We start from the raw sequence: 26,777 nt of genomic DNA on the forward strand, positions 1-26,777 counted from the left end.
CGGTCAAAAAAGGACAGACGTGATTTACAGGAGGGGATAGAGGAAGACGAAATCGTTTTTTGGATTTGCAAACGAGAGAGGCTGTTTGTTGCTACAGCTCCCCAGTGTTGGATTGTAATCGGCTACATTTACTCTGCTGTTGGAGTCATTTTGAGCTCATTTTGTTGTTAGCCACCTAATGCAGTCACGCAAAGGTGAACTTATTCGCTGCCAGCCCAGGAAAAAATGGAACTTTGACGTGGTTAGCTGCAAATGGAAGTGGTTGAGTTCAAATAGCATGTAGCGCAGTTAAGCGCTACATAGCATAGTGTAGAAAAGCATTAAGAGACCAAAACAACAAGTTATGGTATAGCCTATATACTAACTATCATTCTAATGACTGGTCCGATGAATGGCTGATCAGAATTATGCCTCACTCATTTCTTCTCACTCTGCGTAGGTCATGTACAGTTCCGCCGATGCTTTATGTCAGGTGTCACGTGTGGCAATTTTGTATTGTGAAGGTTGGAATGAAAGGAAGGCGGGAGAGCCGGCTGGGAAACGGTGTCACGCTTTGAACGCCATTGTGTGCACCAGCAGGAGTGCCTTGCTAGATGCTCATCAGCTTCTATTCAGCCGGCAACTCGGAGCTTTCGGGTGCTTCTTTTCGACATATACTTAGCGTCTTTTGGGGCTGTGCCTGGATTGCGCAAAATGTACAGAAAGGCTCTCAAATGAGGGCTCTTTCAAAAACTTTGGGGGGAACATTTAGAATCAACTTCCAACGCACAGTGACCTTTCCAGGCTGTTTACCCGTTCAGCCACTTGGTCGACACACCAAGTCATGCATAAAGTACTAGCGAAGAAAATCGCTTCTTTATCTCATTGAAATGTTTTCAAATGAGAATAACATGAAAGTTAACCAACATCATCGAACGCATTGGTTTGAGTTATTCATGGAAATGCATGGGAGTGAAGCAAGCAGTTGCGCATCAGTGACCCACGCGCCGAGGGAGAGGAGACAACTTCATGATTCAGTGAGCTCCTTCTTCTCCTCGTGTCTTTGTTGTCGTGCCGAGGGCGAGGCGAGGCGATGCCGGCACCTCGCGAGGAAACATCTGGCGAATCCGCCGTCTCGCTTCTCCCTTCACATATTTCAAACACATCCCCAATGCAGAGAGAACTGCCCAGGGTGGGTTTTTTTTTTTTTTTTGCACCCGGCAACATGGTGTGCAATATAACATGAGTCGATATGATGAGCTAAGCATCGCTTACGTGCAGTGCTTTATCACAATGCGCCCGAGCGGTGAACCCGAAAGTCCACAAAGTAGATGGCTGGTAATAATAATTGAGTTACTTCTGTCCCAGTGAAGTGATAGAGCCTAAAAAAACGGACGCTACCTGAATAAAGTACCGGTACGCAAAAGGCACTGCTATTTGAGCTAAAACTATGCTAACCAGTCATGCTAGCTAGCTATAGAAATGACTGACTGCGTTTCACGTGTAGTCAATAAAAGTCAAAACCCTAATATTGGCACTTTTGGTAAGCGACTGCTTTGTCCTTGAGTGACGCGAATAGCTCGAATGCGTTTTATCGACGGTAGAACGTAAGAAGCAAAAATGGCCTCTTTTTGCATCATGACGCTATCTGTACGTCGCCTGTTTGCAATTGTTCCCGCCTCTTTCCCAAACAACATTTGGACTTTTTCTCAACTACTATTGCTGCTTCTTAACTGCTTGAAATCCATCCATCCATCCATTTTCTGAACCGCTTAGTCCCCACGGGGGTCGCGGGCGTGCTGGAGCCTATCCCAGCCGTCATCGGGCAGTAGGCGGGGGACACCCTGAACTGGTTGCCAGCCAATCGCAGGGCACACAAAGACAAACAACCATTTGCACACACACTCATACCTAGGGACAATTTGGAGTCTTCAATCGGCCTACCAAGCATGTTTCTGGGATGTGGGAGGAAACCAGAGTGCCCGGAGAAAACCCACGCGGGCCCGGGGAGAACATGCAAACTCCACACAGGGAGGGCCGGAGGTGTAATCGAACCCGCACCCTCCTAACTGTGAGGCGGACGTGCTACCCAGTGCGCCCGCCACCGAGCCGCCTCTGCTTGAAATGTTGCTACTTTTACCTAGCTGGCAGCTTTGTTGCAATTGTTTTCCTGTTTTAGGCTAATGGCACCCTTCGTGTTGCTTCCTCTGCTTCACAAAACATACAAATGGCACTTTGATCAAATCCCCAACAAGAGCAAATTCCGCCTAGTGAATTCTCAGTCCATCCCCAGTGAGAAAAAAAAAAAACGTTTCACAGGGGCGCTGTAGTTGTCGTTTTACCCGACAAGATTAACATGCCGCTAGCGAGTGAACATCTGCCAACTGCTGAGGGGGGGGATCTCGTGTGGGGGATTTGCGAGGCGGAACGATATGATGCTGGAAACGTCCGCGCGGGAGATGGAGAACAAAAGCGCTATCTTTCCCTTCAGGAATGGCCCGCAGCATTCTGACAATGAACCTCACTCATGTTTCATATGAAGCACCGACGTACAGCAAGCAGCATATACGTATCACAATAGACTCAACATATCATGAGAGCCAGAAAATGGCTGACTTGCTGTCAATTTTAGGCACAAATCCTTAAATTAGCACAGTCCTGCAAAATAGTGATCGGATATTTTTGCCAAACTATTAAAGGCCAGACAAATTGAAAAAGCTGAATTTAACCGTGACATTGCTAAAGAGTCCAAACATTTCTTTTTCTTGAGATAAGAAGCAAGGGCAAGAGCTGCAGGAGTTCCGACCTCTGTCATTATGGAGTGGTGAAATGGAGCCTTGCTTTGAAGTTGGCATCAATTATTTCTAATTTTGCCCTTCCGTAAAACAAATCGCACCGATTCTAGACTCACCTGATAGTCCCGCTGACGATCTGTGTCTAGTCGTCGTCTCGAGCGCAACCTCCGCAAAAGTCAATTCAGCGAGATTCCTGGAAAGTTAGAAAATATTTGTAACCAACAACAGTTTGAATCAAAAAGAAATAAATCGTAACAATTTGCTTACAGCACCATTTCAAAATGTAGATATTGTTGGTTCTTTCTCAAAATATTTGTAACTGGCCTGAAATTATTTTCACCATTTTTTGGGGGAATATTAGTATAATACATCAGAATTCCTGTTGTGAAAATGACAATTGAACCTGCAGTGACTAAAGCCTTTCAGAGGCTGCTGTTGTTGATGTCACTTGTTCAAAATCCTTCACCAAAACAAGTCAAGTGACGTTTGACTTTGGTGACTGACAAGTGTGCATGGAAAACATCAAGTGTGAGTTCAGTGGGCAGGAAAAGGGATGAGGGTGTCTTATCTGTACACTTGCAACATCAAACAGCAAATGGACACGTAGTGGCTGATCTTTTCTCGTTGACACAGAACCATGTGGGGGCAACAAGGGGCAACAAAATCACAGTCTTTTTTATACCTGCAGAAATGGATGACTTATTTCCCCTTCTTGTTCAGAAAGCCAAGGCCCCTCTAGATGGCACTGTGCAGCCGTTTTGGGGGGAACGTCACTCAAGCTGCATTACAGGGGTGTCACCCCCTCCGCTCCGCTCCCCTCCTGTTTTCCGGCCTTGTTTCTTTTGCCTTTTCACAGCCAATCGCGTTTTGTGAATGGCCCGGTCATCGGGTCAACAGCAAAATAGAACAAAAAACGGCCTGACGTGAACATTCAGGCGAGAATTTCATAGGACAAGAAAATGATGGGACAACAAGCCCTTACAAAGATGTGTTGTTGAAACGGTGGTCAACACCATTCATTTGAAAACGACAATATTTCGAGCAGGTACTCTCCGTGACACAATTGAACTTCATCACCCTCTGAATTCATCCCCAATGGAAAATATCACCAAAAAACAAACCTACGCATTCAGTAATGAGTCAGTTCCAAGCAAGTCCGTAACGGTGAGACATACAGTCACATAGTATGTAAGAATATAGAAAATGGCTCGTAATTGTTTACATTTATGGTCAACCAAGCAAAGTGGAGGCTGATTGAAATAGTAGCACGGCTCGCAGTGTGCCCGTGTCAACAGTACCTGTAAAGATGAGCCAACGACTCGCCGGGAGTTCTCTCTGAGTAAATGAGGTGGGCTAGCGTTCAATAGTGAGACTTGGCAGCGGCTTTCACACTTCAACATCCCGCAAATCCATCCGCAGGTGAAGAAAATAAAAAAAATAAAAGCCTTTTTATTGTTAGCCCCCGACGGAGCAGTGGCAGTAGTAAGACGACGGAGGAAACAGATAAGACAGCCAAAGAGACTCTGCGCCTTATCGCGTCGCCACAGTCCTTGTTCCTCCCATCCTGTACCAAGGGGAAAAAACAATAATAAACAAAACGCTTTTTAAACCATTACAATTTGTTAGTGTAAGTCCTCCGATTATTTTGCTGATACTGACAAGGACAACATCACACAATGCGTCTGGCATGACAGCTGATAAATGGGATTTGTCTTTGCGGAACTCTAGCCCAAGAAAGGTCTACATCCAATTAGCATTGATAGTCTTTGGAGGCTGATCAACTGATCGACCAACCAAGCGAGCAAGCGAGCGAGCGAGCAAGCAAGCGAGCAAGCAAGCAAGCTAGCTATCAACAAACCAGGTGTATCTTTTGCCTATTCGGACAGCGCCTGCGGCGGTAAATGAAAGGGTCTCGGGCCCCTGTGGGACTCAATTGAGGCTTTTGCCACATCTGACAGCAAACAGAAATTGCAGCTGCCGAGTGTTTGCAGGCAGGCAGCCAGGCAGCTTTTCTACTATACAGTGCAAAGTGTTCGTTCTATTAAGTGTGTCGAGCCCGCCGGCCGATTGGCCGGCCGACCGACCGACCGGCCAGCCTCCGCAATCTAAATGGTAATGGCGACTCTTATTTATGTTTGCGGCAGATACGGAACAACTGTTACAAGAGAAAGCTCCCATACCCGGGCAAAGACTTAATTGTTTGTATACGTAGTAAAAAGGCACATTTAGTTTCTTTCCTTATTGATTCTGCGTTCATCTGGCCAGCTGCAATGAGAGCAGTCATACAGGCCAGTCACTTGGAGTGTTTGTTTGCCGCCGGCGTCGGTCGGACGGAATAAGCCACTCCGTTGTTTTGATTCCAGCCGGTCCGCTCCCCTTCTCAGATTGTCAACGAAAAGGCCCTGGAAAACGAACGCGGGCGGCCAAGCCATTCCTGCAATCTTGGCTGAGCTGAAATAAATTGCTTTCATTTTGGCCCCGGCTCCCCTTTGTTATAATGTGACAAGGCTACTGATTAGATGAGAGGGGGATCAATAAAGTGTCAAGCTTGAGGCTCAAAAGCAGCACGGGGACTTTTTTTTTTTTTCTTCTTCTTCACCCAACTGTCGTTGCCTGGAGTTCACTGCCGATGTGAAGGGACACATGGGAATGAGTAGTTAGCCATGGATAAGACGGGGCTCTCTATGTAGCTTGCACAAATGGAGATTTTATGATAAAACAGAGCAAATATTTCTCGTTCCTTAGACCCTTTTTTCCATCCTGAAATTTGATTCACTTTCCTAAAGTGTCCAAAAATACAAGAAAGTGAAAATATACATAATAAACCGAATCATACACACATACTATGTACAGCATATACACAACCCTATAAGTAGAACCTTTCTTTAGCGATCTATTTCTTAACTCGATTGTAAAAAACAGATGATGGAAAATTTGCAAATACAGGGAGCAATCCCAAGGGATGAATAAAGTTAAGTGTATGTCTATAAGAATCAAATGTAGTAATCAATACAAATGATACATATAATACAAATGTGTAGGACTATCGTTCAAGATAGCAATCAACAAATACAGAAAATGAATAATAGAGGGAGGTAACATAATCAAGAAATAATTAAAAACTCACTAACTAAATTAAAAAAAGATAGAATGGGGATTACTACAACATGCCAGTGGCATAAAAGTTGATAAACTATGTGTTTGAATATTGTTTTCAGAGCATTTGAAAAAATACATGCAAAATGTCATTAGCCATCGAAAAGCAAGCAGGTTGATTGAGCGCGAATGACGTCATCAAGCTTGGAGCTCAGATCGTGGCAGACCTCACGAAGGTAAGACGTCGATTCTATTTTCGGATTGTGTTTTCATGTTTTAAGCCGAAAAGGAGGGCCTCACTCAAACCATCATTAGCAGTAAACAACATCTTGATATCAAAACGTTTCCTTTTTTTCTATTTAAACCAAACTTTGACCTTGACCAGTAGCACTTTTTAAAGCGCTACAGCTAACTGCTGCAAGCTATAGCTAACTGTGCTACCATGTGCTTTAGCGTCAAAACGTAAAGTTAGCAGTTAGCGAAAGCCTTTTCACAGTAATTAGGCAAATACTAACATTAAAATCTGTATTCATGTTAAATTTAATTTCAACAAATGATCAAGGAATTCAAGATAACCAAATTAGGTTTCCGTTTGGTGCTCCAATTATGATGTTGGCCATTTTAAGAAGCCCCTTTGCCAGTCAGTATTTGTGTCCCAGTCTCGCTACCTGTCGTTCTTTGTGGCGCAGTGAACTATTTCCCCGTCCTCTCCTGGCCGTGGGGACCGACATCCATTGACAGTGAAGCTGATGGGAGCGAGCAGGTGTCCTTCCTATGCCCCCGGCCGGCGCAGTTATTAACAAGTGGCAGGCAGTGTGTTGGAAAAAACAATCATAAAGGACAACAGGCCGTAATAGCTGTTGTCTCAGCATAATTGTTCAGGGGTTGAACAAAAAGAAAAGAAAAAAAAATGGCGTGGGCGGATGGTTTGATGAGGACCCATGCACATCCTCCCCTGCAGGTTACTATTTGTCATGTCAATTAGAGAGTTTTCGCATAAATACGCTTCTTTTATGATAGAGACGAGTGGAGTTGGTTATTAATGTCTCGGAGCCGCTGCAGCCAATCAGACTTTTGGACTTTTCTTTTACAAGTGAATCAAGGAATCATTACCACAGTGGCGCTGGTGGGGATTAAATTCAATCTATTGAGTGTCAAAGATGGTCATTTTAAGAGGCTATTCTATTTGATTCATTGTTAAATCGCCGGTTGGATTCCCAGCAGCCCACGTTTCAACCACACATGCTAACCACAAAGTTTATACAACGTTACAGTTGAGTACCGAGTGGGTGTTCGTATTTCCTTCTATTTATCTCGTAGGCATAGTGGCCAGGTGTCCCAATAAAAGCCACCTTTTTCCACCTTCAATGAATAAAAAGCACTGCAGTTAACCAGAGCGGCTTGAGATAAGAGATAAGAGGAACTTTATTAATCTCACGTGTGAGAAACTGCATGTAACAACAGCCCGATTTACAGGAAGGTACAAGTAGGGGGAAAAGGTGCAAAAAAGAGACTTCTGGACCGTAGTCCTCCGGCACAAAAAAATAGAATACAATATAAAAAGAAAAATATGGAAAAATAACAACAATTGTAGTAAAACTAAAAATATAAGCTATGAATATTTACAAAAAGAGGATAAAAATGTAGTGGTAAAGTGTCGTAAAGTGTATGAAGTGTATGAGTTAAGTAATGCTAATAAAAGAAATAAAATAAATAGTGCACAGGTTATGGAAGTGAAATAGATCTAGGATTGAGTGTCAGAGTTCAAAGTTTACAAAGTAGCGTCAAAAGATTCCCTTTGCCTCCTCCAGGGCCTTCATCAGTGAGCCTTGTTCTCAAGTTTTGGAGAAGAAGAAGAAGAAGAAGAGCCCCTGAATGACATTGAAAGCGGTCGCTACGCAACCCGGCACCAATCTTCGCATTAGCCACAACCCCTGCCGACTGACCTAGCCTTTCTGGCACTGTAAGCAAAAAAAGAAATGTAAGCTGACACTGCACCATCAAAAAAAAAAAAAGCAAAAGCACGAGGGAGGAAGATGAGAAAAATCAACAGATAAAAACCCTCACCTTTTTATAAGCTTGCACTTCAGCGCCCGTTTAAAGCGGCTCCCCTTGCGAAAGTATTTAGGCCGCATCCCATTCATCACGGCGTCCTCGCTGGGGTCATAAAGTGCCCTCTTATGTGCTGTACCTGGATGAAAAAGTGCTATTTTTTTTATTAATAATCTTCCATCTGCTCTCTCCAAAGCCCTGCTGTGCACCTTTGGGAGTGACATCGCTTTGGAGTTTTCGGTTCAAACGCAGAGGGATTAAAATTGCTCTATCACACTGTCAGCTATCAGGTAGGTTCTTTTGGACTTTGTCAAATGTTATACTCCAGCTTTCATTTTTTTTATCTACAATATAGCATCTGAGATGAAAAGTGATGAAGAATTTTTTTGTCACTGTCCTAATGGAGGATTTCTTGGTATCTTCTTCAAAAATGGAATGAATACAGTCCTTCAGCTTTCCTTCACCTTTTTCCTATTTTACATGAAAATGCAACTGGAGGTTGCTAATGTCAGCCAGTCCCTGCTCGGTGATTATGTTTCCAAAAAGACAACAAAGCTCCCAACAAAAAAAAGAATCCATGTTGGTATCAAGTTTTAATGAGCTTTAAGTCTAGACTCTGTTCCCTTTCAGAATTCCGTACGGATTAGGCGTCTTTCATCCGCTGTGTGATTTAGAAGGTTAATAAGAGTGACCCGCAGATTGTTTGTCAGAGCTCAAACTTCATTTAAGTCAAGGATCCGGAAGGCTCCGGCTCGACCATTAACCTGCCCAACTGATGAGGCTTTATGTTCCATCCTGATGGCCTCCATCACTTTGATCTCATTAGAAGCCGCGTAATTGACTGCTCGCGTTAAACAATATGACTCGGGCCCTTCCTTCATCCTGCTCCGCCTCGTCCCCACGTCTCGCAAATTACTGCAAATGAACCGCTGCGGCCGACCTCGGGAGCCAAAGACCAGGAATCTGCAATGAAGAGGGAGGGCGAAATAAAGGGAGCTAGCTAGAATGAAAAAAGTCTAATCGGACGGAGTTCATGAAAGGGGTGCGCACAAGCAAGTAGACTTTTTCAGATTTGTTTGATGCTCATTTCAAATCGAACCTTGTTTTTCCCTAGTGTGTCAGTTTAAAACAAAATAAAAACAAAGAAATGGTCAAAATAATTTAGAGGTAGATTCATTTTGAGCTTATCTAATTTTCCTGGAAAAAGATGATAACATTACATTCAAAGTCTGTTGTTTGGCCTCGAATGAACTGCCTTGTAAATTTGCTGATGAGTCCTGAGGGGGATTTAAAAAAAGAAAGAAAAAGTTCCTCTGAAGAAGGCGGGCGCATCAAATTCATCAGTGCTACGATGTCACATCTTTTGACATTTCGTATCATTTTGCTGTGATATCATGCAGCAGCCCGTGGCATTATCTTCACTCCGGTGCTTTTTTCCAATTTCAGATCCCCCGCCTTCCTGATTTTACCCTCATCTGTAAATGTCACTTAAGCAGAAGAGACGGCCAAATAAACATGTGTAAAAAAAGGAGAAAAGAGGCCTATCAGAAAGTCAAATAGAAGGCAAAGGGGGCAAGAAGGAATGGCAATTTGGTTAGTATGTCGGCCTGACAGTTCTGAGGTTGCATCTGCCTCATCCCGTGATTTGGAAGATGCAACCATTTTGCCCCACAGCCTCCATATAAAGACCTTTTGCAAGCAAAGCTAGCCAGGCTGTTAGGATCCTGAACTCTCTCCCCCCTCGGCTGCGTAGCGGCCTGTACTTTTGCGCCATATTCTGACTGTCTGCTGTATGCACACTTGCTTCATTTGTTTATTTATTATTTATTCATCACTCTTATTTATTCATTGTATGTGCCTTCTTGTTCTTATTTTTTGGTGTTGTTTACTTGTATGTATATTGCGTACTATGTCTTGTCACCGTGGGCTAGTGGGAACGTTATTTCCATTTCTTTGTGTGTCTTGGCATGTGAAGAAATTGACAATAAAGCAGACTTTGACTTTGACTTGAGAAAAGCAACTCAAGTAATTAACGCTCCGGAGGAAATCAGATGAGAGATATCATTCAATGGCAAAACGTGACCTTGGAACGGGACAGGAAGCCACCGCCTCCCCCCTGCTGAGAGCCCCCTGGTGACGGGAGGCCAAGGGATAGTCGCTCGTCAGTCCACATGGCTCGTTTACTGCTTCGCTAAGACCATCATGAGTTTTGCGGCTAATTAGCCTCCCCCGGCGACGACACGATTCCGAGCATAGCAGCTGGAAAATGAATAGCTATGAAATATATTCATAGTATTACTACAGGTGGAGAAAGGTGGATTTATCTGACTGGATGTTCTATCCGCCTTGGTAATAACTGAAATGCTCACAACTGGGGCAATGTGCGGCGTGACCAAGTGCAATTATGTGGAGCATAATAGCTCGTCGTCACCCCAAGAGAGGAGGAGAGGAGACCTGAAGGACTGCGGCCGATCGGGAAGGAGAGTGTGTCATGGTCGAATAATGGCCGCTTAAGCTTTTGCCTGACATCAGGCGGTCCGCCTCTGCGCCTATGATTAGATGCATAGGCAGAATAAAGGAGTGGAAAAGGACATGGCGGGCGAGGCACGTTTCTTCACTCCCGGCTAGAGTGATACTTGAGCCGAGCAAAAATAAACATTCGCATGGAGTTGTCACTGAAGTAGTGAAAAATATACAACCCTCGAAAATCCAAATGACACATTACGAGTAAAAAAAAAAGGTTGCTTCTTGCTTCACTGTAATGATGGGGGCAGGTAAAGGAGGATTATGGGAAATGGAGTCCTTCCCTTTCCTTCTTTTTCCACCATTAAATGCGGATGCATGATCAAGCCACCGCCAGATGGAAGGAGTGCCTTTTGTTGTCATGGAAACGCCGTACATGTCACCATGACAACCGTTTCGAACTTCCATCTGCTGTAAGAAACATTTGGAGGGAACTATCGTTTTTACCATGTGTTTTGGATTGGTGGAATGAAATAATACAAAGAGAGTTGAGCAGAGAAAATTACAGTAGAAACTTGACTTGAAATTCAACTTTGGCAGTGATTTGATGTACTTTGCCTTTTTTTTGTTTTTTCACTCCGACCTCATGACATTCACGGCGCATAAAAGCACAACAACAACCCAGGAAAATTTGGCATTTTAAGACAAAGGAATATTTGACTATGGAAACAAACGTCGCATAAGGCCCCGCATCGCTCCAGCCATGATCAAAAGATACGCTGGGGGACGATCCAAATCGACTTTCAAGTGATGGTTGGTGAACAAAAAGCAAAAGAAGCCCAAGAAGCAAAATATGTCCTCTTGAAGACTCTTTCAACACCTTTTCTACTTGGGCATTCGCAAGCCGTCGCCCACTCGCCATTCCGGCTGCGTCTTCTTCTTCCCCCTCACCTATCTGCCCCGCTCGATCTATGGCGGCACATACTGTATTCTCAGGTGACGTATGGATGTGAATAGCAATTTCAGAATATTGCAAATGACAGGCATCGCCGAATAGTTTCACTAACACTGCCATTTGCCTCGGGGTCCTATTCTATATTCAGTATTTAGTATTTTATGTGTACGCATGAGACATCGACAGTCATTTAACACTTGGTAATTATACGAGGCGTGGAAATTGCATTGTAATGTAAACGGTGACTAGATTTGTTTGGCTTATTAGTTTACACGTCTCGAGCACGGCGCAGTTGCACTTCCAGTTCCTCACCTGAAATGTTCTCGCCTTAGTTTGTCAATTGGATCTCGTGTCACGCCGCGTCAATTTAAAGGCCGCCCACGTTTGTTCCCACGAGACGTTTTCTAAGTACAAAGCCAATGTCGCTTGGCAAGTTGGAGCCACGTAAATATACCGACACAGCGAGCGACTAAATCATTGATGTTTGTTGTACAAGCGACATAACTGTCAAGCTCTCCCGCTCGGCTTAATCACAGAGATTAATTTAGGAGTCGATAGCGAGGCGTGGGCGTGGAGAAAGCAGAGTAGGGAAGGACCCAACCAAGGGCCGGCCGGCCGTTTGACTGCCATCAAAGCGGAAGAGGATTTTAGGCACACAAGCGTTGTGTGGAGCAGGCTTGACATGATAGTTTGACACTTGACCTCTTTTATTACAGACTGGTTTTATTTGTTGTTACCTTAAAAAATATGCACTTTCAATTTTTACACTTTATTTCTTTTAATATATACTGTATTTTATTTGTTGTTACCTTCAAGAAAAAATGCACTTGTGCTGTGCCATCTGAGACGTGACGATAAATATATTCTTCTGTGTTCAGATGTGGCCCGATCAGCACAAGCCGTCCTGGACATATGGCCGATGCGAAAGGGTGAAGATTCTTTGCATCGCGTAAGTATGTGACGAGCATTTTGAAGGTTGGTGGCACGAATTGATACAAAATTTGGCGGGCGGGCGTGTCCATGCTAGCAAGACCAAAGAAACCTCATGCCCAAAAATGAAGAAGAAGTTGGCAACCCCGGTAAAAATGCTGCGTTCAAAACAAACCGAATTGGGTTGCCCATAACTGGGCCTTGGAATTCGAGCCCCTCGGTTGTTCCGAAGCATCGCTGCAGCTCCACCTGCTCGCACTCCATCCACTGCGACACCGCAGCCCACTAAATAGAATAGATTATTGATTTTGCTCTCTTCACCGCCTTTGAGATGTTCCACCAGGCGGTGTGTAAAGGAAAAGAAGTGCCGCACGAGTCATTACGAAGACTGTCACACAATCACGCATATAAATAGTTGCGGAGCCGCCCCCCCCACCACCACCTTTTACTGCAAAGATCCACACGCTGTTTTTCCCATCGACCTCTCGGCGAGGTAAAAAAAGACAAGGTGAGCTTGTCCGGTCATCGTCACAGGTGGCGGGCGTGTCGAGAAAAATGTCTCCAGACGCCAATATCGACGTTTGACGTCTTGTCCGCAGGTGCCAAATTGAATGTCTAATCGAATCCCATCAGGAGTCTTGTCACTGCGCATTTGCTCGATACAAGATTGCAAAAAAGACAATCACGGCAATTTTGCATGCTTTTCCCTCTGCTACAGTATACAATGAAGCAAGTGGGCAGGCTTGGCAGCAGCACTGGTAAAAAAAAAAAAGAAAAGAAGAACAAATCGGCGTATGCTTCCAAACATAATATTCTCGCATTTGAACAATGTTAGGAGGCCCAGGCGTTGGTGTCAGCACGGCGAGAGCACGCTGTGAATGTGACTTGTGAGGCACAAAACGAGCAGCCTCGGCTTAACGGCCACAATTACACACGCCGAGCTTCCATTTATTGGGTCTGGCCCCTGCGCCAGTAATGTGGATTAAATCCTCTGTTTGGACATGAATATTCGATCATAAACATACATTTTTAAAAGTGTTTATTGGCGGGCGGAGAGCATGGCAAGAGGGTCATTATTTCTGCCCCTGCGGTGTTCTGCCATCCGGCCATTGTGTTTGTGGAGCCGAGCGCTGAGTTAAAGCCGCGCGGCCATGCAAACAGCTTCCCAGAACATGGCCCGGTGACTCATCGGGCTGCGGCGCAAATGAACCAACAGACTCTAAAACATTGCGTATGCAGCCAAATGGCTGTTTAATTGCAAAGCCGTTCCACTCCAGGTCCGTAGGTGGCACTTTGGTTTATTTGGAACCGATTGCAGCCCTGCCCTGCCCTGCCCTGCCCTGCCCTGCCCTGCCCTGCCCTGCCCTGCCCTGCCCTGCCCTGCCCTGCCCTGCCCTGCCCTGCCCTGCCCTGCCCTGCCCTGCCCTGCCCTGCCCTGCCCTGCCCTGCCCTGCCCTGCCCTGCCCTGCCCAGCCCTGCCCTGCCCTGCCCTGCCCAGCCCTGCCCTGCCCTGCCCTGCCCTGCCCTGCCGCAAGTAGACTGTAACAGCTCAATCTGCAGCAAATTGAACGGCTCCTTTGTCAGCATCTGCATTCAAACAGGGTCACCGCTTGCAGAGCTACAATTGAAATGATCTTGGCATTGGACTTTTCCGTTCTTTTTTTTGACTTCCTATTTTGACACAGCTCTTGTAATAGATCTCATTAGATCCACCCAACGTGCTACCTGGTGGAATAGAAGGACCAGCGCGTTTGTTCAATCCAACTTTCCGCCCCTAATAAGATCGGACACTGACGCCCAGGCGAATAACGGTTCGGGATTGGTCAGGTGACCTTTCGCCATCTACTTCCTGCCCCCAATCACGGCCCTCTCCCGATGGTCTCTTTGCGAGGCCGTCGATTCTTTGCACAAACGGCCGACCGACGTCTCCACTCCTCTCCCTTCACTGACTGCGCTGATTGGATTTCATCGCCTCTCCGCCGATGCAATCAAGGCAGCTCAGTGGTGCCGAATCCGCCTCGTCTTTGGCGGTGAAGTGTCGAAAGCCAAGAATTGCTGTTGTGATTCTTCCCTCGTGGAGGATACGTGAGATTATTTTCTCCAATAATCGATGAAACGGATACAGGACATTATGTCATATTGGCAGGGCCGAAAAGGCACAGATGTAATTCAGTTCCGGATTTGCTCCAGAAGAGCTGCTGGAAATGTCGAATTCAACTTTGCCTCTTAATTTTAATTTTTTTTTCACTTGAGTTGTATGATACATTAATGGTGAAAAAGTTTTGAAATCATTTTCCTTGGTCTCACATCACAAAAAGCTGACATTTGATCAGCGTTGAAGAGCAAGAAGAAGACGAAGAAGGCAGGAGCAAAAGAGAGCCGGGAAGCTGAAGAGGAGGAGGAGGAGGAGAAGAAGATGGAGATGCAACCCACAATTTCCTGACCTCAAGCAATTTCTGCATGACACGCCTTGCAAAGCGTGAAGTGATGGATTTTTCATGCCAGCGTTTAGCTCCCCTCTTCCCTCTCTCTCGTGCTTCTCTGGCCACTCGCAGGCTTGGACAAAGCAAAGCAGAGCCGTTTCTTTTTTTTCACCCTTACTCGTTGTTGCCACCAGCAATTTCAAATTCAGCCTGAAGGCATTACCCCTACAAAGCCCCGCAAACAATCACCCATAATAATGCTATCTTCCCACACACAATCCACTCATAGGAGGGCACGTGGAGGTAAAGCCAACAGAAAAATCATCAAAATGATCCACTACTGTACAGTGGTGACAACATGCCAAAGTCAAACCACTAGGGGCAGCTCAAAGTAACAATTTCAATGACAAGCAATCAAAACTGAGTCTTATTGTTTTATTTATAGGCTGATTTTTATTTTTTTTTTGCATTGCAGGTGTTCCCAGGTGTGCAACTGTCCGAGAATACAGGTAAAGCCTAAAAAAAAAAAACGTTTGTGTGCGTATGCATCACAGGTAGTTTGGCTCACGCCAGTGTGTGACGTCCTCATGATGTATGCGCTTGGCGGCTCACGCTGCTCACGCCGCTTACTGACACTTTGATGAATAGGAGGCCAAGGAGATGATTGAATGGCTCGTCTTCCATCTAATTGTCAAGACGCGTCTCAGTGCCTCCTACGGAGGAATATGTTTTGGAGAGTTTTCATGAAGTACGTTATGTAATTGTTAAGCTTTGTCTTTTGACTTGCGTGATAGCTTGCGACAGAAAGAAACACACATGCTCGTTACATGATAATGTTCAGGAATAAAAAAAAGTCTGTAATAATAATGAATAGGGATTTTCCAATATTAGCAAACCAATTCTTTACATATATCTATTATATTATGTTGTTTGCAGGGTCAAGAAGTTTGCAAAAGAGGAGGAATCACCACCCCCCACCCCCCTTGGGTACTCGCTTCCAGCATCCCTGACAAGCGATGCGCGCCTCTAAACCCCTTCAAGAGACAAAAAGGTGTGTGCAGCCGCCAGGGCCGGCGGGTTGGAAGACGTCCTGCGCAATCCTTTTCCTCTGAAAGTGCGCCAACATTTTCCAGGCTAGCAGACGGTGTTTGAAAGGTGGCGTTTTTGACCACCGAGACGACGGCTTCGCCGTCGGCCAACCAACCTTCACAAGCCATTTGAAGGTGCGCGTTCCTGGGACTTGCAAATCTTTTGTGTTTGGAAAAAGTCCATTCAAGCCAACAGCTGCTATTCAGGTACTGCCATGCACGTAAACAAAGTGGCACTTTTAAAGTTAGCACTTTGAGCTAGCTGTCTACTCCATTAGCTATATTTTATCCGAGCTAATTATTTCACTTCAGTAAAAAAAAGCTCCAAAAATGACATTTTAGAACCAAAACCTGACCTTCCCCACTTCAACAGCTTTCTACCCCTGGCTTAAGATCCTAATTTGAAAATTGAACTTGAAATAATGAAATATGAACGTGCTTTATCCATAATTTCCTTCTTTTCCAGACAAATTTGTCAGGAAAAAGGCCCAGCGGCTGCCGGGGAGGCTGCGGGCCTAACTGCTCAGCAGCCACCAAATAAATTTCCACAGAGGGCAAGAAGGGAAATCGATAGTTGCATTCTGCCTCTTTTAGGGTCCTGCTAGACGGCTCCCTCTGCGATTCGAAAAGTATGTTAGCGTAATTTATTGAACCTCTTACCCTAATCATGCGCATTGGCCATAATTACAAAGCGTGACGGGCTCCGGATATCCGTCTAATTGCTAAATGCTTTTCCCGGAATTTGTCCTCTATTCCTGAAGCGTAATGAGTTTTAATGAAAGGAAAAAGTGCTTTGTCGCTTCTTTCAGCTGCCTCAGAGATTGCGCTGACGTCATTTGAGAACTTTTAGCCTCAAAAGAGCCCGCAATTAGACGAAACATGACATCTTGAAATATGCACGGAGATAAAAATACACACACAATGAAAATTGTTATGATCTTGTGCTGTGAGCTATCTTAGGGGTATTTTTTTCTCTTTTTCCTTCTGCAGTGAAAACTTTAGGGGGTGCTAATAAGAGATAGCTAACTCACTTGGATATTTCGAAAAAAAAATCAAGAAGTAAGTCATCAGTAGATGTGTGGCCTGCTTTGGTATCTATCAAAGTCCCCACGTGGCAACCTCTTGGCTTTATCGCATCTGGAAAAGCCCCCGCTAAGTGATTCACCCCCCCCCTCGGGTGATGAAGTGCACTCTGCAGCTTCCCCTGCAGAGCTTTGTCCCAAAAGACACTGCAACGATTCACTACTTTGACAAGACGCTCGTCCACCCCCCCCCCCCCCTCTCTCTCTCTCTCTCTCTCTCCTGAAAACAAGTGAAAAGCATGGCGTAATGCAAACCCTCCTTTGTCCCCACGGTGGAGACAAACAAGCCCCCTGGCTCCACCGAATGAATGGGCTTAGCGACAATTGAATCTCTCCAAATGGTGTTGCCGTTGCTTTAATAGCTAAAATTGTCAGTTTTGCAGATTCATTAGTTTGACACGATACCTCTTTTTGTTCAGAGTACAAGAACTTATGTCGGAAGACCATCAGGGGTCAGTGTGGTGCACGTATTCAGATAAAACACAGACTTGATGAAAAGGCACAAAGAAGAGTGCCACGGCTAAGATGCAGGAAAAAGACTACATATGCCTGTGAGTCTTGTTGTATCATTTTTCTGCTTTATTATGGAAATGTTTACACCCCGACGTCAATGCTTATTTTGTTACCTTGTCTGGGGAATTTCATGCCCATGTTCATGTTAGTGTGATGCTTGTAAGCTAAAGCTATATGTTTTGTTCAATCCATTTATTTTATTGTTTTGGTTTTACTGTTAATCTCAACGGAGAGTATTAATCAGCAGCTTGAAACAAGGTTTCATAACACATTTGATTGTTTTTAAAAAGAAAACAAAAAAGCCATTCATTTCAAAAGAGTTTTTGATCAATTTCAACATGATCCTTGAGCTTTTATTCATGTCACCTACCTTGCAAAAACACCACAACCCACTTTGGCGAACAAAGAGCAGAAAAGAAAGTTGCATGCGCCTGCTGAGAGCGGCGCATCATTCGATCCAGGTCAGGCTGTTTGAGGTGATGAACGACCTGTGCAAGTCCAGTTAATGGGGAAAGATACAAAGAAACGGAAAAGGCCAACTAATTGCAATTACTAGAAAGTCCCTAGCAGGGACTCTTGACTTTTAATACATTTTGTAACCATGCCCAATTTGTATCTCAAATCAACTTTCCCCAATGCAATAAAAGGAAATGCTGTTAATCCGTTCCACACCCCCAAATACCACGATTTGTTTAGGTGTTTTTTTTTTTTTTTTTCAGAGTGCACACTCAGGAGGTCAGAATAAATATCATCCGCTCCTTCCTCTCAGCACACACATTTGTCCGACCCAAGATTAGAAAAACAAAAGAACTCACCCATTGGTCAAAAAAATAATTGAGAGACTGGCAAGTCAATGCACGCCGATACAATTGTCAGTCCGTTATGCAGACAAAAAAACAAAAAAAGAAGGCGGCCCGTGCTCACATGCTGAAGCTAATGCATGCAAATGCGAGCGGCTCTGTCTGGGGGCAAAGGCTTTCTCATATGACCTTGACAAGGTCACCAATGTACGCATGCAAGCATCGCACACGCTACGCATTTAACCAAAATAACCGTGTGACGTAAGCCAGGGCAACTGTCTCATGCTGTGATGTCTCCAAAAACGAGGTCAAGGCAATAATGATGCTTTTATAGAGAATGTGTGATGTTAACGTCCTATTTTAAATGCCCTTTTGTTTACTCACATCAATCGAATGGCTTTTATAAGTAGCTGCAGTGGGAGAAGAGCAAAATGAAACTTTTACGAGCCAATCATTTTAGTTCATGTTTGAGTCAATGAATCAAATTGGCCTGCAGCTGTCAGCATTGACTATTCTTCCCGCAAGTAATCTCGTTCGGAAATAACTGCTGCAGATGGTGACATTTAGACCGAGCGCTGAACCCACCCCTCAAAAATCCCAAACAATGAGCTGATACTGTATGATAATACAAATATAACAAATGCACGGCTTGTATCCGAGGCAGATGCTCCCCGGGGGCTGCCAGCGAACGCACGCACACACACACACGAGTTGAATCCGCATCCTCCCTTCCCTCCCTCCCTTCCTCCCTCTCTCTTGCTCACTTCCTCATTGACAGTCGAGTCACATTCGGAACCATCCTCAGGCAATAATTGCCACAAAAAAAACAACAACAACAACAAATACTGTTTATCTGCACGCAACAGCAACACCGACAAATACACGCTCACAAAAGAAAAGAAGAAAATCAAATTTTTTTTTTCTTTCTTCGGGTGTGTGAAACTAATTGCTTTTGGAGCGCGAGGGCAGCACACTTTGTCCGCTTGATAATTACAGATGAGCCGGCCCTTATCAGTACCTGGCTAAGCTGTTTTCTAATTACACCAGAGAAGATACTGTAGGACGTACGCACAAATCTTCTTTTACGTGGTAAGCGAGAATCTTCTATCGGACCTCGGGGCTGAGTCGGAGGTAAACAGGCTAGCCTGTTAGCTTGGCTAACGTTAGCATAAACAGTCTCTTTTGAGCATTTCCCATTTCCTTCATGGGAAATGTAAAGCATCGTCATCAAAATCGGCCGACTTTTTGTGCTTCTGCTAGCTGCCTTGAAGCGAAGGAGAGGAAAAAAAAAAAAAAGGGCTGCTATTCCCTGCAAAGAATAAACGGGAGCATCATTAAGGAGATAGAACCCTCAAAGTGATGTCAACGCTCTTCACGAGACTCCTCGGTGTCATCAATTGCGCTTATGGAACCACTTACCTCTGAATGGCCCCCGTAATTTAGTTTTAATATTTGCCGCCGAAGTGCACTTAGAGACATTCTTTGAGGAATTCTGCCATTACTATGGAAAAGAAAGAAATGGCAGTCCATTGGTATCACTCATTCGAAGTCCTTTGGATTTCATTTCACGCTTGCCTGTGGAGGGAGACAACACAATGCAGATAAGCAGCTATGATTGCAACAAAACTGTTTTGCACATTTTCTAATTACCAACTGGCAACTTGGTGACAAGTTTCAGATTCCACATGAGAGCAGAAATATATCTTTCTGTCAGATCGTTTATTAAAACGAGCTCTTTTGCTCAGTCCGATATGTGTTCAAATCCAAATGACGATTCTTGTTTTCTGTACACGCAGTAGTAAATCTAATCTGTCTGTCCAAACAGGTAACAGAGCGACCGATAATAGAAACATCAGCGGGTTTCCGTCACACCCGGCTGGCCGCCATCATCAAGCCTTCGCCTCGCTCCCTCCCGCTCATCAACGCTGACGTCATAATTATCAACATGCTGAGCGACTATGATGATTGATGAGAGAGAGATTGACGTGCCAATCAATGGCGGATGCCAGGTAAGTGTTTGCTCCCTATTAGACTGTGCGAGAGTGTTCATCACAAATAAGGACACTGTGTCACTTGACAAATTTGACCCGTAATTGCACGCTGACAGTTACTTTGTAATTATTTCACTCATAATTTGGTTAGTCTGATGAGGTGCCGATGACACCTCACCTCACCTCAGATAGTCTAGCCATGAAGTCAAAGCAAATACATTTTCAAGACCCATCGAAAGCATGTTAGAAATGAATTTCAAACGTCACCCGATTGCATTTTGATACTTGCTTTCAATTTTGAGAGGCAATGAAAAGCAGGATCAAATTTGTCCAGCCTTTCTTCTCTCCCCGCCTCGGCTGCCTGCTCTGCATGCGTGCCGTGCCGCGATCCGATTACAGACAATCCTTAGATGGCGGTGCTCAACCGTAGCATGACAAGACAAGCGCACGCTTTCGCAATGTTGGAATACCGGCAACCATAAAAAAAAATATATATAGTATATATATATGTGTAAGCAGATCAAACGGAAGCAGAAAATTGTGCGAATCCATGCACGCAGACCTTTTGGAGGTTTGTAACGCGACGGTAGACACAAAGCCGTAGAAATGGGAGGTTGGCCGTGGAGTTTAGAGTAGTCGTTCGCTAACCCTTTACACCAAATAGCACGGAAAAAATACTGCTTTTGTTGATTTTAAAATACTTTTGTTTTGCCTGCTTGGCAAAATATTTGTTGTACATATGGTACACATTTTTCATTTGAATGATGTATTTAAGTACTCTTGGTAATGGCATAAAATCTTTACATTTCTACATTTATTTCATCTTTTTTCCTCCATCACTGCCAGCAAGTTGGTTCACTTTGTGATGACTTTTTCCTTGAAATCGTCTCTGAATATTCGATTATTCCGCCACGTTGGAGATCCCGTCGCTCGGATATTGCTCTCGTGTTGGTGTTGTTGTCTCCCGGTGACAAAGCGTCTCTCGTACAGTGATTACCTTAACCCCCCCCCAGCCACTCTCCCTCCATTTAATAGTTGTTCGACTGTGCAAGGCCCCATTGTTTTAATTTCACGCAAGACACACTTTTGCTGTAGCGTCCGGGAGTGTTCTGAAATGACAGCTAGTGTTTATGTGGAGTACACAAACGTTTTTTTTTTCCGCAATCAGCCAACACGTTATGTTGCTTAAATAGAATTCCTTGGTGCATTTTTGTTACGCTGCTATTCCATGTTCAATCAATTTGCTGCCCACTCGTCAATTTGAAGCCACGGGGGTGATCAAACGTTGATTTAATAAGCACGGAGGGGAGTTTAATTACCCCAAACCTCAAATGGTAGCACGTGAAGTTTGGAAGTGGGGCTGGCTGGTTGGCTGGCTGGCTGGCTGGCTGGCTGGCTGGCTGGCTGGCTGGCTGGATGGCTGGCTGGCTGGCTGGATGGCTGGCTGGATGGCTGGCTGGTTGCCTGGATGGCTGGCTGGCTGGCTGGATGGCTGGCTGGCTTTTGGAGTTAGAGCGTCTGCTGCCTTTTTGGGAACTTTGAGAGCAGACGGAGATCCGAGATCAATACGCTTTAATAGGAATGGGAATGAAACGACGCCAGAGTGTCCCACATCAATGAATACGCTTATCTGGCCGAAACGTCCGGTCCAGCAGCTCCCGCTCGCTCACCTGTAGATTAGACAGAGGGAGCTGGAGAGCATAAATAAGGCCTCGCTTCAAATTGTTGCTTTTAGCTAATCGCTGGAAACAGATACAGTGCCGTGTGTGTTGTTTTTTTCTCCCCCTTTACTGCTTTGTAAAGACTTTCTATTCCTATTCCCCTATAAGACACATTGGATGATAGGCCTGACCAAGAACGTCTCAGCCAATGTATTTTATTTTATTCAATTATCATATATAATATAGGTGGCCATTTATGCGCCAAAGAATGTGAACTAGCGCAATGTGTTAACTAGTCATTAGATCCAGTAAAAAAGCTTTTACAATAAGTGTAACATAGCAATGATTTTTTAATCCACTTCATATCCACTTGAGTTGTCAACAACATTCTTGCACTCTTCTCTCTGGCAAACCTGCATCGCATGCAAATTGTGTGTCGTTGAGGTTGTTTTATTACGGATCAAAAAAGGAGGCTAAATGCTTTCCTGGCATGGTCCGATAAGGTATGCAAACATGCACCTTGCTAGTCCCTTATCTTGCCGACACGCTCCCCCCCACCCCCTCCTTCGCCCATACCAGAACCCAGCTCTGCGTTATTACCCCGAAGTCCTTTCATTCCGACTCGGGAAGACTGAACTCCAAATGAGTTTCTCGCCTCGAGCCTGACAGGGAATGGTGAGGCCGGTCGGTGGCCATGAGCAGAGCTGAGTGGCGGCTTGACACATATCCGCCGCCGCCGCCGCATGCAGTGAGCAGGTGCTGATCTCCTGGTTTGTTTCATTTGACAGCACGTGGTGCTGAATGACGGCGCCGGCCGGAGAGTGATTGGATCCCGAGAGAACCGATAGGGACCGTGTCTTTCTGATAGCTCATTCATCACGTTTATGACCAAATGCTAACAGGCTGGAAAAATGTGCCTCGTGATCATGTACGGTATTGTGGCCGTTGATTGACTTGCATGTATGTACGTTGAGTATGGAAATCCAAAATGTCTGCAATATATTGAGATCAAACAGGCTGAAGTACTGAAAGAAAACATTCTTTGAGACAGTGACGATGCAACATGAGCAGGAGTACTCTGATTGGCATTGTGCTTTGTTTTGAAAACAAATATGATGATAATGCGGCGCAATCTCACAAATTCACACGCTGCAGCCCGTCCGTCTCGGCAGCAAATAATGAGGTTGTGAGTAAGCTAGTCTTTATTTTTCTGAAACGTTATTTTCGGAACTATCTTGATTCAAAATCTCTCTATTTGACTCGGTTAACGCTGTCCTCTGCCGTATGATTTTCCCCCTGAGAAATAACAACACCTGCTGCCAGTTAAAGCTCGCCGCCGCAATCGTCCTTGGCCAGACTCTTGAAAAGAAAAAAAGGGAGTGACGTTTAGATTGTAATAGAGAGGCAAGCTTCCAGGCGTGCAACATCAGCCAGCCAGCCCGTCCGTCCGCTTGGAATTTCCTTAAGCGGGCGACTGAAGTTTTGGCGCCGCTCTCTCCGAATGAATGAGCGAGCGAGCGAGCGTTTAAGCCTCAACCAAGTGGTGACCTTCAAAAACACCTTGGATATAAGAGCCCACTTGAGTGTTTCCTCAGCCATGTTATCCACACAGCATTCAAGAGCAGATAGATCAGCGCATGTTGTGGAATTTAGAAGGGTCGCCAGTTCCTTGTAGAGGAATTCTTTCAAGCTCATGAAGGGAGGGCATTTGGCTGAAGGAAGAGTGCAATTATTAGATGTGTCCTGTGAAATACATGATTAAGTCTTGCTGATCAGTGACCAATTATTAGAAAGGTCTGTGACTACTACTGGCTAGTTGTAGATCAGATACCGCCAATCCAGAATCACCGATCCTGCAACCAACCCGATCTCATTCCTACGCTACCAAAGAGAAATGGCTTTTTGAATGCCACAACCCGTTGAGGCTACCTACCGCATGCTAGCTGGAGCTCATTTAATTGCGCCCTCTAATCCAAATATTGAAATCCAATGAGCATTTAGGCAGTACACCACTTCAAGCCTAATTGGGTAGATTCCTTTGTTGGATGAGAAATATTGCGTTAAGGCACAGCAATAATGCAAAAGAATTGCGAGCGAGGTCTTTGATTGCCGCAACCCATTTAGGCGGCAGGCTACTTTGTTCCTGTTTGATCTGGCCTCGTTTTGTCATTCTTTAAAGACAGAGGATTATCTCGTGAATCAATCTCTCTCTCTCTCTCTCTCTCTCTCTCTCTCTCTCTCTCTCTCTTCAAAAGCCACAATTTATTTCGGCGGTGATTGGTCTGCAAGACAAGAGATATGTAGCTTGACATGAATCGAAAAGAAGGCCGATCGCGTGAGTGACACACGGCGTCCAACAACAATGATGAGACGTTGATGATTGAAGTCGCAAACGGGCCTGATTTGATGTCGTCGTCGAAACGTCTCGCAGCCGCATTTCATTGCTCCCGCCGCTTCGCCCTGCGCATTGACCGGCGCCGTACGATCATGCACAAACAAGCAACTTTGAGGTTATTTAAAGGACAGTGATCAATAATGCTCCTGTAAGTCCTACTTAATCTTCATAATGAGCTTTATTGCGGCAATTCATCACGTCGGAGCCCGACCTCTCCCAGGAACGCCGGCAGAATAAAGGCCCGACGTCGAGGCACATCACACGGCGAAGAATTAGAGCAGGCGCTTTGACGTAACTTGACAGCGGCTTGGTGCCATACTTAGTCGTCCATCAAACTTGGGTTAAGAAAAAGGCCTTATTTAGAAGCTACAGTGCTGCTGATTTATGGCTCGACAATACCGCCAGCCACGCAGTCTTGTGTCCAAATCAATTGGAAAGCACGCTTCGGCCGGATTTGTTGATGCCGCTGCCCTATTTGGGTCCAAATGAATTTTTGTTGAATAGAATCGGCCACCGTTTCACCGGAAGAGTTGCGGATTAGTCAACAAAATGGAAGTATAAATATGAAATTGGCTGGCTATCTTTGTTAGGACTGTCTATTTCAGTCTGGCTCTAAAATGTATATTGAGCCAGCCAGCCAGCCGGCCGGCCGAGGTAGTGGACCGTAGATGAGATTCGCACCAGGTCCAGATAGATGCCTCTCATGATGAACGATTCCGTTGCATTTGGAGAACTATCGATTCTGTCCCGCTCCTAATCGAAGGTGATGATGGCACGGAGGTGAATCCATTAGCGTTTCGGAAACCGCGTGAACTACGCCGAGGGCCAAATGCGTGTCCTTTCCCATTTCTCACCGGCGGCGGCGAAGGGGAGCGCCTTTTTGCTGGGGTGGGTGCTGTGTTCATGTTTGTCCTTGTTGGAGGCAAAAGACAACTGATGTCCACCTTAGGGTTATTCTAGCCTGCCTACATGTCAGTCATTACACTTGCTTCATGCCTTATACATATATATATAGTATATATATAGTACTTTTTTCTGTCAAATGGAGATAGATAGATGGATAGATGGATAGATGGATAGATGGATAGATGGATAGATGGATAGATAGATAGATAACGTTTTTTAACGTTGTGTCACGTGACTGGGCAAATAGCCACCACGTGGCGCAAATTCCCCGCAAACTTCAACTTTCCAGTACGAATAACCATATTTTGGTAGCAGTCCTTGAGGTCAAATGTGCTTTATAAAAAGTTTGGCGTCGAGCTCTTTGAAACAGATACTTTATAGTCATAAAGATGCAAAGCTTCCAGTAGATTAATATGGAAATCCAATTGGCTGGAAAAAGAAGTAGAAGTCCTCGGCATGGATAGAGAGGCCTTTTTGATGTTTTCCTTTTGCAAACTTCGCCCCATTAAAGGAACGCCCTCACAATGGTAGCATGCAAAGTCCCGCTGTGCACACGGGTGGGGACTTGGAAAACAGCCTCCGACAAACAGCATCGGCTTGCCTCAGCGTGCCCTCCTCCAGCCGGAGGTTTTACACGGAGGAAAGACAACCCCAAGAGGAGGGGGTGGCAAGTCGCATTCAATCACAAACATTGTCTATTTCTGTGCAAGAATGACTGACAGACAGACAGACAGACAGCGCAGTGGGTTTCTGCTTCTGCTGAATTTGAATATCACATCGCTTGGGATTTCTTCATCCTATCAACAGCAACAAAAAGGAGACCTACTGCGTTTCTCTGCAAAATGTCAATTTTGTCAGTAGCAAAAACGAATATAAACCTCAAATCTTCCTTCTCTTTTTTTTTTTTTTTTAATCGCGTGCCCTGCATCCGACCGCCCACCTTGTTTCTCCTCTACGTGACTCACAACTGTGAGGATTTGGCCTGCGATCCGTCAGGAACGTTTACAGGGGAGCTGAGCCTTAGCACCGCACAGCATTTTGCATGTCTAATTTTGGGTAAAGGAACAAGCAAGGAAAAAAATTAGAAAATAAAATTCTGTAAATTACTTTTGGTGTCATAAACAAGTGAGAGACTGCTTTAGACTAAAATACAGTTTTCTGAAGACCATATGAGACTTTCAAAAAAAAGGTAAGGTATATCTTCCAAAAAAAATGTCTTTATCAATGTTTGAGAGCCAGTGTGGCATGAAAGTTTAAAATAAAAATAAAGTAAATAAAAGGCAGACATGCCATTAGCTAGCTCGCAGTTAGCTTTGAATGACATTTTGGGCAATTATTGTTGCCGTCAAAGTTTTGGAATGTTAAATCTTTGCGGGTAGGGCACGTGATTGCGATGACACTCCTGGATTTACGCCAACAACACCGAAAATAAAATACGATTCAGTGAGAGTCGGGAGGTTGATGCGGCAGCCGAGTTTGGGCAATTAGCAGCAAGCTTCACGTGGCGGCCCTGAGCGCCGCCTTCGCCGGGAGCCGCTCAGCCCTTGACTTTGACAAGGTCGCTCGGCTATGAGGTGGTGCAAGCAGGCGGAGGAGGAGCCTATCGCCCCGCCGCGCCGGCGACCTTTGGCCCCGCCGCGCCGGCGAC

At 45.0% G+C, this 26,777-nt stretch overlaps 2 protein-coding genes and 1 long non-coding RNA gene across 5 annotated transcripts in view; 2 read left to right on the plus strand and 1 right to left on the minus strand.

Annotated features, from left to right (window-relative positions):
• The window catches only part of csf3r (colony stimulating factor 3 receptor), a 19,922-nt gene extending 15,689 nt beyond the window's left edge, over positions 1–4,233 (minus strand). For both annotated transcript variants that reach the window (XM_061288578.1, XM_061288580.1), the window contains exons 1-2: positions 4,073–4,233; positions 2,891–2,967 (exon numbers count right to left, since the gene is read on the minus strand). The gene's annotated coding sequence lies outside the window, so the exon portion shown is untranslated. The remainder of the gene's footprint in view (positions 1–2,890; positions 2,968–4,072) is intronic.
• LOC133160684 (uncharacterized) overlaps positions 1–15,982 on the plus strand; it is a 22,914-nt gene extending 6,932 nt beyond the window's left edge. Inside the window, exons 2-8 of the long non-coding RNA XR_009715946.1 lie at positions 5,993–6,106; positions 7,682–7,851; positions 8,119–8,212; positions 12,219–12,289; positions 15,169–15,202; positions 15,630–15,744; positions 15,827–15,982. This is a non-coding gene — a long non-coding RNA (uncharacterized LOC133160684). The remainder of the gene's footprint in view (positions 1–5,992; positions 6,107–7,681; positions 7,852–8,118; positions 8,213–12,218; positions 12,290–15,168; positions 15,203–15,629; positions 15,745–15,826) is intronic.
• Positions 15,983–17,294: 1,312 nt separating this feature from the next.
• LOC133161142 (ribonuclease ZC3H12A) overlaps positions 17,295–26,777 on the plus strand; it is a 140,649-nt gene continuing 131,166 nt past the window's right edge. Inside the window, exons 1-2 of one of the 2 annotated variants that reach the window (XM_061289413.1) lie at positions 17,295–17,414; positions 20,002–20,185. The gene's annotated coding sequence lies outside the window, so the exon portion shown is untranslated. Of the gene's footprint in view, positions 17,415–19,014; positions 19,266–20,001; positions 20,186–26,777 lie in introns of those variants that run through there. The other variant, XM_061289412.1, reaches the window with a different exon arrangement.

The sequence above is a fragment of the Syngnathus typhle genome, linkage group LG10 (assembly GCF_033458585.1).
Source record: "Syngnathus typhle isolate RoL2023-S1 ecotype Sweden linkage group LG10, RoL_Styp_1.0, whole genome shotgun sequence".
NCBI classification, from domain to species: Eukaryota; Metazoa; Chordata; class Actinopteri; order Syngnathiformes; family Syngnathidae; genus Syngnathus; species Syngnathus typhle.